Below are 12,929 nucleotides of genomic sequence, written 5' to 3' on the forward strand. Positions count from 1 at the left end.
CGGTGGTGCCTTTGGCAAAGCCACGAGGTCTGGTTTACAATTAAGTGGCTCATAACTGAAACCCCTTCCATACATGCGAGAGACCACCAGCCCCTGTCCGACCATTCTTGTGTCCATACACTCCATGACCTTTTTACTCGCCCCTCCCCCTTCCAACAAACAAGAGGAGGGATGTTGCTGGAGTATTAACGGCTGCAGTTGTATTACATTGATCATTGCATGGCACATCAAAAGCATCACATCTAGTGACCATATATACGTTCTATGTATGAACTATTGGGCTCTAAGCCTTTTTATAGCTCACCTGGATTGTTTATCATCCTGCTTGCCGTCAGTCACCATGCAGATCCTCCTCTACAATGGCCTTCTTGGTCAGGTACCCAGTGCATGGAGGCTACTAGGCTCTGTGGCAATCCCCCGTCGGCCTTGCATGGGCTGCAAGTGCTGTGTCTGCCCGCTGCTGACTCTTTGGTGGCCCCAACCTGCTCCCCATGCCCTTGCCATGAGGCATCCCAAGGACACTGATGGAGAAGGCCTTCTTTTAGGCTATTATGCTTCTGGCCTTCTCTGTCTTGCCTCCGCCACGCTGCCTGTAGTTTCCTAACCACATGCATCTCCCCCTTTCTGCCCCTAAGAGAAATCTAATTGCTCCAAATCCCCACAATGTGGAGCAAAACCATGTCCATGCCTACCCCCGTCAAGTGTACCTCGTCTACCTCATAATATCCTAGTATCTTGAGGTTGATGAAACCATGTCTCACGAAGCCCCAGGAGTTTGCCCTGCATACCTTTATCATGGAAATATTTAGCTTTCTCCTGGATCTCTCTACTGTCCTGCAGTCCATAGCCCATCTCTAATCTGGTTTTGCTATGATTTCAGATCACAGGATGCTGGTGGAGCATAACAGCCGTGCTACCACCTTGAGCCGAAACATCATTGTCGTTAGCAGGTCCTTCCTTCCCAGGCATGCTAAGCCGTTACCCCCTAAGTGTATCACCACAGCATCTGGCTTTCCCTCCCGCAGCAAGGCGCTCTGTGTGGCAGGAGGCAGCTGGGTCCACCTCAGGCCTGATTTTCCTAACCAAGTCACCAATGTGTTTTGCAACCACAATCCTTTGTAGTTCTTCCATGCCATAACCCACTGCTGAGCTTGCATAATATACGAGTGGCCTACCACCCATATTCTGCACCAGTTGCTAGGGAGACCTGTTGTGAGAAGAAAACAACATGACTTAGGGACCTGTGGGCCGGATGTAATGTTTGTTAGCACCTGACGCCCCGAAGCCCATCTTTTTTATACGGTCCTTGCTTAGCGCACCCGCTGCCGCTGTCATGGCAGCACCTATGTGAAATGAGTGAGACCCGAACTTGCTTGACGAGAGCCCTGCCCTGACGATGGCTATCTAAGTACTGGTATGAATTGAAAGGGACTGCGGTAGGAACCATTCTCATGCCATAACAACGGTAGCCCCTTCTGCACCCCTGTAGTAATGTAGGCCCTCATGTTGCAAAGTGCCCCGTCTTCCAGGCAGTCTAACCATGAGTATTTCACTCTCCCTATCTGGTCCATCTTTGACCTCTGCAGGTGAGGTATCATGTAGTTGTCTCCCGTGTGTAAATCTTCCTCTTGAAGTTAAGCCGACCTGGGGTTTGTTCTGGAGGGTGCAACAATCTCGACGATACAATAGGCCCCGAAGAATGCTAGTGTGAATGCTGACTTAAACAGTATGGTTTTGTGAACCGATTTGCATACCCTGGGAAGAGTTGCTACCATCTTCACCAGGATAGGTAATTCCAGGGGACAACGCTGATCTTGGCACATGGGTTGTAATCTCCCCCACCCCTTCATGGCTGCCCAGCAGTAAAATGACTTGACCGGATCTGACCCAGACACTAACTTTGCATAGTAGGAAACTGCGCTGAAGAGGGATTGCGCCCAAGTACTGGTCTTGCCCGACACGAAAACCAAATATATGAACCTCTGCGCCTCTTCATTGGTAACTGTACCCAACCCTCCTTTGTCAGTCACTCTTTGGAATACCTCTGAGTACTTGAGGTATTATGCTGCTGTTTTACAGGGCTAATGCGTTATCAACCAGCATCGTCAGGTCGGGTCGACTAGTCCCCAAAGTTGCTCGGGCACCAAAGCCATACAATGGTCTGCGTAAGGCACCAACTCCCTGAATTGCTGCCACTGAAAATGAGATATTGTGTCAGCTACAGTGTTCTCACATCCTGGAATGTGCCCTCACTGCAATGTTATCCCTTAGTTGACATCCCACTAAGTGGAGCAGGAGGGAGACTACCGCCGGGAACAGTGCAGTCCACAGGTTCGGTCCTTGGACCAGCGCCTGGTAATCTGACCCTTATATGTCCCTTATATGGTGAACACAACTAAGATGTGGAAGAGTTCCAGCAGAGTTATATTCTTGGTAGTACCATTAGTGTGCCATGAGCTGGGCCAGCGGGCAGCTGTCCAGGCTGACCAGCTGCGTCAGTGAATACCTCCAGCTGTCTTGCCTGCACCCACGGTTCCCACTATATGAGTGTTCGATTAAAGCTGCCCAGGAAGGACAGCCACTGTTCTAAGTCCTCCTTTACCCCCAACTCCTCCTTTACTCCATGTGTGAGTCGTACCCTGTGCTGCTTTTTTTGTCAGACGTTTGCATAAGCACACCAGCCGCCTGGAGAATGGTCTGCCGGCTGGTATCACTCTGTTTGAGAAGTTGAGTTTGCCCAGGAGCTGCTGCAGCTCGCCTAGTGTTGTCTTCTTCTCAGCAAGCAGTGATTCAATGGCCTGTTTCAACTCACTCACTTTGGACTGGGGGAGCCTGCATACCTCTTCCACCATGTCCAGTTCCATCCCCAAGAAGGACAGGTGTGCTGTTGGGCCCTCGGTTTTCTCCCCCACAAGAGGCACCCCTAGTTCATTTGCTAGTGCTACAAAGGCCTGCAGCAGCTCTTCACACTCCATGGTGCCCGCCCTCCCAATTAACAGGAAGTTATCTAGGTAATGTGTGCACCTGCCTTCACCACACCTATCCTGCAGCGGCCATTCTTGGAAGGAGCTGAAAGTCTCAAAGTGTGCGCAGGAAATGGTGCAACCCATTGGCAGACATTTGTCATAGTAAAAGGAGCCATCTAAATGGAATCGCAGCAGGTAGTGGCTATCTGGGTGCACTGGTAGGAGGCGGAAAGCAGACTCTATGTCCATTTTTGCTAGCAACGCGCCCTTCCCTGCTACCTTTATGCGATCTACAGTGTCGTCCATAGTCACATATGATACCGAACAGCTACCAGGGTCAAGGTCATGGTTTACCAACTCTCCCGGCGGGTATGACAGGTGGTGAATTAGTCTGAATTTGCCCTCTTCCTTCTTTGGGACCACCCCTTGGGGAGGCACTATGATGTTGTACATAGGAGAGGCCTGCCACCTTCCCCAATGAGAGCTCCTATTCCACTTTCTGCCTGGCCACAGCTTGGTTGTCCCTCACTGATTTTAGGTTTTTGCACAGGTTGTAAGCCTGGGAGCCCTGGTATGGGATGATGAAACCCGTGACAAATCCCTCTGCCCATAGCTGCTCTTCCTTCTTCTTGGGCTACCTACTGACTAAGTATAATAGCTGCCCTGTGCGAATGGGGGATGGAAGTGAAATGGTAGGTACCTGTGTCCCCTCTCCCTCAGGCCGCGTCCTGTGTGTACTACTTTTTGTTGAGGTTATCTTTCTTTGCCCGCTCCTTTTGCCTTTCTGCACTCAACTGCTGGGTGTGCCCCCCACAATTGCTGCAGCTGTGTCTAAACTTGCAGGCCTTTCCCCATTTGAATTTATTTTTGCCATATTTCCAACATGCTGTCACTCGGGATTTACCCTGCTTGTTCCCAGACAGGGCCCTAGCCCTGCCGCCACGCGTGAACCCTTTGGATTTTCTTTTACCCCCTAATGGGCAAAAACTATGCTCGCATCCACTCACGTTCTCACTGGTGGCCACCACATCATTAGTGAAGTCCTCCACATCCTATTGTTCCCATTCGAAAACTGCCCAGGTCTGCATTTTTCTCCCGAAACCCTTCGTCATGTCGCAGCCAGGCATTGCCTTGATATTTTTTCTGCGCTGAATGGACTCTCTGCTCTTGGAGGAAAAGCACTGCTGCACTCTCTGGGAATTTCTTTACAAACACACAGGCCAAGGTGTGGAGCGGGGAGGGGAGCGGGATTGACGGGGTGCACTGTGTTTAGTAATAACTTACAATTTAAAAGCAACAATTTAAAAGCACCTGAGGAAGAGTTCCTTGCGCATCCAGCTTTTAGGCAGCATTACAAAAGTAAAGATAACTTGTGATTAATGTCCCTGCTAGGAAGAGAGAGATGGAGTTTTGTCTAGGAGAAGTTTTAACTCACCATAAAGTAGTGCAGAGGATATGCCTACTACAAAGAACAGATCTGTATTTTATGTGGATAGGTGAGTGGATTAGTAAATCCTGCCTTTACCCGCACTTTAAAACAATTGTCATGTATGTGATAGAGGGGCTTGGGAGAAATGAGGGGCACTTTTGCTGGGTGGTAGTGATGGGCTCCAAGGAGGAGGTCGTGTGAAGAGGAGGTCATGTCACTGAAAGATTGTCACACCAAGTGCTGAAGTGGGCCCTGATCAGTGTGTACCTACCTGAAGATACTAAAGTTGGTACCTCTGTGTGCATAACACTTTGCTACCACTCCTCAGCAGCACTTCCGCCCTTGCTCCACTTCTCCACGCCACTTCTGGTGGCCATTGGCCCATACCAGGATGAACAGCAGACACAAAAGCATGGAAACTTACTTTTAAAATTGCTGTTCATTCACCACGAAGGACACTGCTTGAACCCCCAGTGGTGCTCTGCAGGGTGACTGGCCAGTGTACTGCAGGCTTGCCCTGAAAACTGCCGACTGATAGTGTCACAGTGCTTCAACATATCTGCATCTGCGCGGAGTGCAAGCAGACTCAGCGTATATGCAAATATGTACATGTATAAAGCTGACAGACAATTAATGCTGAGAGAGCTCTCACAATCAAGAGGTGAGAGCAAGCCTTGAACACAACGCCTGGTAGCTGTTTGTAATGAAATGTAATTAGGTACTGGCTCACAAGAGGCTGCTCCTCAGAGCTCAGCTATCACTCATCGGCACAGTCAAGGGTGCAGCTTTTTAGGTTTCACCTACACAGGGCTTACACTGTGCTTGCGAAATCTATTGTATTCAATATAAATCTTAACAGGGGCTTAAATCCCGCCCTTGCTCTTCAGTGGTTCCTGTGCTTGTTTTCTTTGGGCGCACTGGTGACAGTGAGAGCAAAGACGGTGACCACTAACAACGAGTTTGCCAGCAAGAGGCAGGGAGCAAACAGATGGGAGAGTCCAGACTTGACTTGTAATGCAAGTTTTTGATTTCCATTCTACGAAGCTGGGAGATGAAAACTAAATAAAAAGCACTCAGAAACACTGTTTCTTCCTTTTAAATCATTATGTAGCTGTCTACTTGTTTTCGGCACAAATACGTCACAGGAATAATGTACACAGTCAAACTTTGGAGATTCCAGTATGTTTGATTATGCCAAGAAAGAGTTTGCATTATAATTATGTTTCTTTACATTTTGATACTTCAAGCATTAGAATGGAAAAATATTAAATGAAAGGGTGAGATGTACTACCATCACAGATACAGGGGTAATTGGCTTTCAAATGTAACAGAGATTACAAAATGGCTCATGCCAGGCATGGAAGCACTTCTAATCAATATTTAGCTAAAACTGGATGCGCAGTGCAGGTGCAAAGAACCTGTTTGTCTGGTGGAACTCAGACAAAACAAGGTGCTGATTTCTTCTAATCACTTACGTTGGTTCACTTTGTGGTGGCTCCAGACATTAGGAGAGCGCCCTAAGACGGCAACTAATGGCCACAATCTGGGCATTCTATTTCATAAGAAACTTTCTTTTGAACACCATATTAATAAGCTAATGGCCATTTTTTTAAAAAGAAAGTTCAAAAAGATTCTATCATGTATTCCTCAATATACCAGGCAGCTGTTAATACAAGCTTTGACTTTCAGTAGGCTAGACTATTACAATGCACCATATGTAGGTCTCCCTGTTTATCTTATGCAGAGACTGAAGTTGATTCCAAACACTCTGCCAGACTGATATTTGGAATACCCTATCTGACCTGGCTTGTACTCCATTAAGGAGGACTTCTGCTCATACAAATGCTTAACAAGCTCCTGGTTGGCTTCTAGGTTGTTGTTTGCCTTCACATGTACTCAGCCATTGTGGAGCAAAGGCCCAGTACATAATCCACTGTGTCTTGATTTGGCTCTTTGATGCGCTTTTTCTATCCCTGTCTTACCAAACTCAGTGGATCCCTTGAAGGGCGGCCAAACAAACGTGCAAATGAGCTGAAGCCCACTCCTTTTTGTGGCATCTCCCTGTAGACAAACAGTAGGCATGGAAGGAGAACATCCCCCCTTCTAAGTTTCTCTGGTAAACCTATGATCTTGCATTCACAGTCATTTGAATCTTTCAACCAGGCCATTTCTTTAGGGATGGAAGGGAGTGGTGAACTTATAGATAAGACCACACTCATCCCACATGGCTTTCAGCTAGGCAGACATAAAGTGTGTTCTTCTGTCTGAAATTACTTCCTTTGGGAATCCCACCCTGGTGAAGAAACCAAGGCCCTTTCCAATGCAGGTGCAATGACTGTCTTTAGGAGTATTGCTTCTGTGCACCTTGTGGCACTGTCCACTACCACCAGTATGAACCTGTTCCCAGATGCAGTCTGATGGTCAAGGGGTCCAACAATGTCTATCCCTACCCTCTTAAAGGGGGTCCCAACATGGGTGGTGGTATCAGGGGAGCCTTACCCTTGCCCCCTGTCTTGCCACTGACTTGACAATTGACAAAGGAGCAACATACCTCCTTTACATTCTCAGACATCTGGGGCCAATAAAAGTGATTAATCAACCTTTCTCAGGTTTTTCTCTGTCCCAGATGACCAGCCAGGGCAATGGCATGAGCTAGGTTGAGTAAGAATTGTCTGTATTGTTGGTGGACCACCACTCCCCTGGTTGTCCCTGGTTTGGGGTCCCTTGCCTCGCTATACAGAACTGCCACATCCCAGTACACCATGTGAGTACCACTTTCAGCCCCTATTCTTGCCTTTCAGCTAGTTGCTTAAGGCTCTCAAGAGTGAGCAAGCCCTCTGACTCTGGCATGTCTCCGCTTGAGGGACCTCTGGCCTCCTGGAGTTCTGCCAACTATGGCATGTCTCTCAAGGGGGCATGCACCTCTGCAGACACCAGCTCCTTTCCCTCAGGGCTAGACTTCTTCTGGGTCTGAGGACTTTTGAACATTGGCTGACCAGACTTTCTGCCCATTTTCTTGTTCCAAGGCACCTGGGCAATTTTTCAAGATTTCAGGTTCTTTTGACTTCCCTGCAAGGCTGTTTATGCTCTTCTGGTCACACACACACACACTCAGGGAGGTCCATCATTCCTGAATGAGCCTGCCTTTCCACAACTACTGAAGTAGAAGTTTCAAAGTCATTTCCCAGCAGACACTCCACTGGAATGGCAGGGACCCTTCCACCTCAAAGTTCACCATAGCCATGGTATGGAACTTTGTATAATTGTTAGTGTTTACTATCTGGTGCACTTCATTAGGAATTATTTGGTCTGAGGAACCTAGCTTGGACATGCTCTAGTTGATTCTAGCACCTGTATCCCTGAGAGCCTTAATTGTAATCCCATTGATCACTGCCCATTCCTTTCCACACTTGGAGGCCAGGTACCCAATGTGCCAATTTCCACCCCATCCACTGATACTAGGGTGACATCAATATAGCCCTTGTAATCCTCAGGAACAACTTATACTGCCATCCCTACACGGGCAATGCCCTTGGGATGGCCACCAATGGGTGACTTCTTGAGTCCCCTGTGAGAAGGTAGCCTCTTTCTAGCCTTGTTACCCCCACTTTTGGCCTGTTTGTGAGTGTATGTCAGGGTGTTTGTCACTGTTTTCACTGTCTCACTGGGATCCTGATAGCCAGGCCTCAGTGCTCATAGTGAAAACACTATGTTTTCAGTATGGTTGTTATGTGTCACTGGGATCCTGCTGGTCAGGACCCCAGTGCTCATAGGTTTGTGGCCTATATGTATGTGTCACTGGGACCCTGTCACACAGGGCCCAGTGCTCATAGGTGTGCATGTATATGTTCCCTGTGTGGTGCCTAACTGTCTCACTGAGGCTCTGCTAACCAGAACCTCAGTGGTTATGCTCTCTCATTTCTTTCCAAATTGTCACTAACAGGCTAGTGACCATTTTTACCAATTTACATTGGCTTACTGGAACACCCTTATAATTCCCTAGTATATGGTACGGAGGTACCCAGGGTATTGGGGTTCCAGGAGATCCCTATGGGCTGCAGCATTTCTTTTGCCACCCATAGGGAGCTCTGACAATTCTTACACAGGCCTGCCACTGCAGCCTGAGTGAAATAACGTCCACGTTATTTCACAGCCATTTTTACACTGCACTTAAGTAACTTATAAGTCACCTATATGTCTAACCTTTACCTGGTAAAGGTTAGGTGCAAAGTTACGTAGTGTGAGGGCACCCTGGCACTAGCCAAGGTGCCCCCACATTGTTCGGAGCCAATTCCCTGAACTTTGTGAGTGCGGGGACACCATTACACGCGTGCACTACATATAGGTCACTACCTATATGTAGCTTCACAATGGTAACTCCGAATATGGCCATGTAACATGTCTATGATCATGGAATTGCCCCCTCTATGCCATCCTGGCATAGTTGGCACAATCCCATGATCCCAGTGGTCTGTAGCACAGACCCTGGTACTGCCAAACTGCCCTTCCTGGGGTTTCACTGCAGCTGCTGCCAACCCCTCAGACAGGCAGCTGCCCTCCTGGGGTCCAGCCAGGCCTGGCCCAGGATGGCAGAACAAAGAACTTCCTCTGAGAGAGGGTGTGACACCCTCTCCCTTTGGAAAATGGTGTGAAGGCAGGGGAGAAGTAGCCTCCCCCAGCCTCTAGAAATGCTTTGTTGGGCACAGATGTGCCCAATTCTGCATAAGCCAGTCTACACCGGTTCAGGGACCCCTTAGCCCCTGCTCTGGCGCGAAACTGGACAAAGGAAAGGGGAGTGACCACTCCCCTGACCTGCACCTCCCCTGGGAGGTGTCCAGAGCTCCTCCAGTGTGCTCCAGACCTCTGCCATCTTGGAAACAGAGGTGCTGCTGGCACACTGGACTGCTCTGAATGGCCAGTGCCACCAGGTGACATCAGAGACTCCTGCTGATAGGCTCCTTCAGGTGTTAGTAGCCTATCCTCTCTCCTAGGTAGCCAAACCCTCTTTTTCTGGCTATTTAGGGTCTCTGTCTCTGGGGAAACTTTAGATAACGAATGCATGAGCTCAGCCGAGTTCCTCTGCATCTCTCTCTTCACCTTCTGATAAGGAATCGACCGCTGACCACGCTGGAAGCCTGCAAACCTGCAACATAGTAGCAAAGACGACTACTGCAACTCTGTAACGCTGATCCTGCCGCCTTCTCGACTGTTTTCCTGCTTGTGCATGCTGTGGGGGTAGTCTGCCTCCTCTCTGCACCAGAAGCTCCGAAGAAATCTCCCGTGGGTCGACAGAATCTTCCCCCTGCAACCGCAGGCACCAAAAAGCTGCATTACCGGTCCCTTGGGTCTCCTCTCAGCACGACGAGCGAGGTCCCTCGAATCCAGCGACTCTGTCCAAGTGACCCCCACAGTCCAGTGACTCTTCAGCCCAAGTTTGGTGGAGGTAAGTCCTTGCCTCACCTCGCTGGGCTGCATTGCTGGGAACCGCGACTTTGCAGCTGCTCCGGCCCCTGTGCACTTCCGGCAGAAATCCTTTGTGCACAGCCAAGCCTGGGTCCACGGCACTCTAACCTGCATTGCACGACTTTCTAAGTTGGTCTCCGGCGACGTGGGACTCCTTTGTGCAACTTCGGCGAGCACCATTTCACGCATCCTCGTAGTGCCTGTTTCTGGCACTTCTCCGGGTGCTACCTGCTTCAGTGAGGGCTCTTTGTCTTGCTCGACGTTCCCTCTCTCTGCAGGTCCAATTTGCGACCTCCTGGTCCCTCCTGGGCCCCAGCAGCGTCCAAAAACGCCAAACACACGATTTGCGTGTAGCAAGGCTTGTTGGCGTCCTTCCGGCGGGAAAACACTTCTGCACGACTCTCCAAGGCGAGAGGGATCCGTCCACCAAAGGGGAAGTCTCTAGCCCTTTTTGTTCCTGCAGAAACCTCAGCTTCTTCTGTCCAGTCGAAGCTTCTTTGCACCCGCAGCTGGCATTTCCTGGGCATCTGCCCATCTCCGACTTGCTTGTGACTTTTGGACTTGGTCCCCTTGTTCCACAGGTACCCTAGATTGGAAATCCACAGTTGTTGCATTGCTGGTTTGTGTCTTTCCTGCATTATTCCTCTAACACGACTATTTTGTCCTTAGGGGAACTTTAGTGCACTTTGCACTCACTTTTCAGGGTCTTGGGGAGGGTTATTTTGCTAACTCTCACTATTTTCTAATAGTCCCAGCGACCCTCTACAAGGTCACATAGGTTTGGGGTCCATTCGTGGTTTGCATTCCACTTTTGGAGTATATGGTTTGTGTTGCCCCTATCCCTATGTTTCCCCATTGCATCCTATTGTAACTATACATTGTTTGCACTGTTTTCTAAGACTATACTGCATATTTTTGCTATTGTGTATATATATCTTGTGTATATTTCCTATCCTCTCACTGAGGGTACACTCTAAGATACTTTGGCATATTGTCATAAAAATAAAGTACCTTTATTTTTAGTATAACTGTGTATTGTGTTTTCTTATGATATTGTGCATATGACACTAAGTGGTACTGTAGTAGCTTCACACGTCTCCTAGTTCAGCCTAAGCTGCTCTGCTAAGCTACCATTATCTATCAGCCTAAGCTGCTAGACACCCTATACACTAATAAGGGATAACTGGGCCTGGTGCAAGGTGCAAGTACCCCTTGGTACTCACTACAAGCCAGTCCAGCCTCCTACATTGGTTGTGCAGTGGTGGGATAAGTGCTTGAGACTACTTACCACTCTTGTCATTGTACTTTTCATAAGAGAAAAATATACAAAACAAGGTCAGTGTATATACACATAGCCAAGAAGTTTTGCATTTCCTCTTTTCACTCTTTTCTAAGTGCTGAAAAGTACTTCTAAACTTTCAAAAAGTTCTTAAAAGTTTTAAAAGTTTTTCTGTCTTTCCAAAAAGTTCTGAAAACTTTTTTCTCTTTTTCTATCACTTTAACTCTCTCTAAAAATGTCTGGCACAGGCCAAAATGTTGATCTGTCCAAAATTGCATATGACAACCTTAGCTGGAAAAGAGCAAGGAGTCTCTGTATAGAGAGAGGTTTGAGTGTAGGGAAGAATCCTTCCTTGGAACTGTTACTTAACATGCTTAGAGAACAGGATAAGGCCATAGGTGCCTCATCTGTTGAAAAAGTACCTAATAGTTCTCAATCTGATTCAGGGACTCCCCCAGGAAAAGATTCAGGAAAGAAACTTCCTAGCCTGCCCATTACTAGACAATCTAGCATAGATGCTAATGATGATGAGCCACACCATATAAATAGTGTTGTCTCACATCATAGCAAAAGCATTTATTCTCACCATACTGGTAGTAATGTTTCTGTTAACCAAGCTGTTAGGGTGGCTTCTGTAAGGGACAGGTCTCCTTCTGTTCATTCCCATCATAGCTCTGTTTCTAGGAATGTCCCTCCCACCAACCCTGATGACAGAATGTTAGAGAGGGAACTCAATAAGTTGAGGGTGGAACAAACCAGACTGAAGCTTAAAAAGCAACAGCTGGATTTGGATAGACAGTCTTTTGAATTAGAGAAGGAAAGACAGAAGTTGGGTTTAGATACCCATGGTGGCAGCAGCAGTATTCCCCATAGTCATCCTGCAAAAGAGCATGATTCCAGGAATCTGCACAAGATAGTTCCCCCTTATAAGGAGGGGGATGACATTAACAAGTGGTTTGCTGCACTTGAGAGGGCCTGTGTTGTACAGGATGTCCCTCAAAGGCAGTGGGCTGCTATCCTATGGCTATCATTTAGTGGAAAAGGTAGGGATAGGCTCCTTACTGTGAAAGAAAATGATGCTAATAATTTCCAAGTTCTTAAGAATGCACTCCTGGATGGTTATGGCTTAACCACTGAACAGTACAGGATAAAGTTCAGAGAGACCAAAAAGGAGTCTTCACAAGACTGGGTTGATTTCATTGACCATTCAGTGAAGGCCTTGGAGGGGTGGTTACATGGCAGTAAAGCTACTGATTATGAAAGCCTGTATAACACAATCCTGAGAGAGCATATACTTAATAATTGTGTGTCTGATTTGTTGCACCAGTACTTGGTAGACTCTGATCTGACCTCTCCCCAAGAATTGGGAAAGAAGGCAGACAAATGGGTCAGAACAAGAGTGAACAGAAAAGTTCATACAGGGGGTGACAAAGATGGCAATAAGAAGAAAGATGGTGAAAAATCTCAAGATAAGCATGGGGATAAGGGTAAAACCAAAGATCCCACTTCAAATCTTAAACACTCTTCAGAGGGTGGGGATAAAACAAATTCTTCCTCTTCTTCCCAACCTGCACACATTAAAAAGCCTTGGTGCTTTGTGTGTAAAAACAGAGGCCATAGGCCAGGGGATAAGTCCTGTCCAGGTAAACCCCCTGAGCCTACCACCACTAATACATCAAGCTCTAGTGCCCCTAGCAGTAGTGGTACTAGTGGTGGGACTGCTGGCAACAGTCAAGTTAAGGGTGTAGTTGGGTTCACTTTTGGGTCCATAGTAGAAACTGGGGTAGTCACT

The 12,929-nt window shown here is 47.8% G+C and overlaps 1 protein-coding gene across 1 annotated transcript in view; it reads right to left on the reverse strand.

The window, feature by feature from the left end:
• The window catches only part of LOC138284455 (fatty acid desaturase 2-like), a 100,928-nt gene that overhangs the window by 22,976 nt on the left and 65,023 nt on the right, over window positions 1-12,929 (reverse strand). The window lies entirely within an intron of this gene.

The sequence above is a fragment of the Pleurodeles waltl genome, chromosome 3_1 (genome assembly GCF_031143425.1).
Source record: "Pleurodeles waltl isolate 20211129_DDA chromosome 3_1, aPleWal1.hap1.20221129, whole genome shotgun sequence".
NCBI lineage: Eukaryota > Metazoa > Chordata > Amphibia > Caudata > Salamandridae > Pleurodeles > Pleurodeles waltl.